Below are 3,239 nucleotides of genomic sequence, written 5' to 3'. Positions count from 1 at the left end.
TAGAAGATAAGTATAGATGGAACTGAAAATGAAAACAAGGAAATTATAGGTAAAGTACCCATGCTATAAGTATTAATTGCTACATTACTTACTGTACTACTGCTACACTCACTCACTGCCTGGAAGAAATCTGAATATAAATTTGGAGTGTACTTAAAGTTTCCATCCCCGTCAAATAAATGACAGGGAATGGGAAAACTGTCTAAGAATGAGAAGATAGTACCGTTCTCATTTGAAGACTCGTCGATGGGTGCAGGGGGTTCAGAAACTTTCTTTTTTCCCTTTCCCGAAGGGGCAGGGGAGCATCTGCTCGCGGGGTGCTGGAGGGTTCCCTGATTTTCACTCCAGTTATCCTCCTCCTTGGAGGTTGCGACACATCTGGGTGGTGCTTGGGAATTTCTCCACCAGTGGCACTCCCTGGTGAGGTGCCAAAAGCCCAACTAGCCTTAAGTTGGCTTCAGTGACCAGTTGTTTGACGCTTTTTTCTACGTCAGTCATGCTGGTCAGTAATGCTACTCGAGTCTCCATTTCTGGAGTAGGGGCTAGTCACAGCCATGGACCTGAAGAGTGCTAATTTTCTAAGGAGAATGCTGATAAAATAAAAAGAAACAAACGACCAAGAGAACGAAGAAGTTACCTCCTTAGGTGAAGGCTAGGTTGTTGGTGGCCAGGTCAGTGGTTAAAAAGTACTCTTGGTAGTACTTTCCTACATTAAACTTGTAGGTAGTCTCACTCAGGAAGGTGGCAGAAATGAAAAAACCTTGAGTTGTCCTGGTTGGGTTTAGATTTAAGATCAAACAAATAGTTGACCTCATGCGGTGTGGGGACAGGCCAACTTTTATGGCTGTAAAGGATATAGAGTGCGGAAAGCATTCTATACCCGTTTAGGGTTATTTGGAAAGGAGCGACCTCGAACTAATTGGCCACTCCCTGGAAGAAAGGATGGAGAAGCAGGATTGCTCCTGCCTCAATGTGATATCGCGACCAGGCGCGGCTAGGCAGGTTTGCCCGCTGGTCGGTGGAAGGTAAGAATAAAGTTACCCCAGAAAGTCCGTACTTCCTGAGGAAATCGTTTACCATCCTAGCAGTGATTTGGCTAGGAGGAGCAAGGTACCATTCGACATCTGGTCGAAGGACATCACGGAGGCAGGCCTGTCTTTCGATTTCGGGATCAGTATTTTCAACTCCACTGCTGGTCGAAGGAAGTTCAGCTCGAGGAGCAGGCTGATCTATAGAGGGTTTTGTTGGTTTCTTTTTCTGGGCGGTGGCTTTTACTCTACCCATATTTGATGGACTAGATGGAGGTCTGTTGGTTGGAATATGAGAAAAAGGGATCTCCGGTATAAGTAGAGATGGTTGTTCTTCGTCCATGAGTAGTTGGGCGAGCAGGTCGTCGTCAATTGGCCTCTCACCTCCCCACGGATCTTGCATGAAAATCTGCGAACAGAGAATGAGAGATGAGAATCTACGGCCCAAAAGACAAGAAGTGTTAAGGGTTGGAATAACGTTGCTCCTGCATAAAAGTTAAGCTTTTATACGACCAGCAGCATTCTGAAAAAAAACACTAAATTATATACGAACAGTTTGGAAAACGGATTAAAAAGCATAAATAAAAAGTTTTTTCGGGGGAAACTTTTTCGACTCTAAAGGGGCGGGAAAAACCCAGTTTTTCTACAGGCTTAAAAATCGAATTTTTACTTCGATTTTACGCCCTAAATTGATTATCCTAACTACCAAACCGATTCTTAACCCCAGCAAGGTGTTATTTTCCTAGCATATTTAGCGCAGATCAACATACCCATTTACCCCGAAACAAATTTTTGCAAAAACAGTTAGAAATGCTCAAGAACTCAGAAATAAAAAATAAAGGGAAAATAGGCACATCACAGCATTGCAGAAAGGAATCGATCAAAAAACTTACTTGGATGAAAAATTGGAGTGAAAATTTGAGTGTTGTTTCAAACGATTGGACAGGCGCACCTTGGATCAGTTTCTGGGTCTATTTTTCTCTGTTCTTCAGAGTTCGTGAAGGCAAGAGGAGTGGTAAAAAGTAAAAAGTGAAGAGAGTGGATTATATATATTGATCGTGGCGTTGTAAAAGAGGTAATGATGGGATTAACTTTTCAAGGCATGGGGAAGCACGATAGCCGTCAAACAACTTTTGGGAAACTGAAAAGACATGATTGGTTGTCTTTTTCGAGAAGGCATGGACAGCTCTGACAAATTTGGTGGGGTATGCGAAGGGTCAGTCTCCTAAGTTTACTTTATGCTGGTCGCGGTAAAATAAACTGGGGGGGGGGGGGGGGGGCAAATGTTTACACAAAAATTGCTCTTGATGACGTGGCAAGAATTTCTTACACGTGGTTGGCACGTGGCAGTTGTGAAGTTAAGGGATGTTGTTTGCCTATCGACCAGATGTTTATTGCTTCATCAGATCTTGCGTTTAGAAGCGACCAGTCTGGTCGCATACTTCCATTTACTTCCCTTGAAATATGCAATCTTGTAATAATTATATTCATTATATTTCCTTTTATTTTCTTGATACGCTGATCTTAATTGTAATTAAGGCCCATTGGCCCATGTAACCCCCCTGAGCCTATAAATATGAATGAGAGGGATCAAGGAAGGGACTTCTTTTGGAACCTTGAACTTGAATACTCATAGAGAGAGCATAGTGTGATTATCCACCAAAAGTTGTAATTCTCCTAAGGCTGTGAAACTCAAGAACCCTAGTTCTTTGATCATAGTATTGAGACTCAACATCAATAAGAACACTAAGTGGACGTAGGTCATTACCACACATTTGGGGCAGAACTACTATAAATTACTTGTGTCACTTTCTTCCCGTTTGATTCTCTTCTTGATCTTCTTTTTATTCTTTGTCGTTATTTTGACTCTGTGTCATTGGCCAAATCAAGGGTCAACAGTCACTATGTCCCGTTATATTGTGACTCGTGGCAAAGTGTTCTGGATGAGCACAAGATTGGATTGATGCAAAAGCTTGAGGTAAATTTATCTACTTATTCACATGTAATGTTTTTTTTATATAATTTAAGAAAATCTCACCATTTTTTTAAGGAATTTTTCACTCTTCCTCGAGCTTTCCCTGAGTGGCGACTGATAGAGACTGGGATTAAGCAAGAGGTTCAGGATCGCTACAAGGATAGAAAAGGTCGCAAGAAAAGATACTTCGATGAACATGGTGGGTATGATGATATCGAGACAGCTAGAAAGAGTCC

Source organism: Humulus lupulus, chromosome 7, assembly GCF_963169125.1.
Source record: "Humulus lupulus chromosome 7, drHumLupu1.1, whole genome shotgun sequence".
Taxonomy (NCBI): Eukaryota; Viridiplantae; Streptophyta; class Magnoliopsida; order Rosales; family Cannabaceae; genus Humulus; species Humulus lupulus.
Note: the sequence above shows the minus strand (reverse complement) of the source record.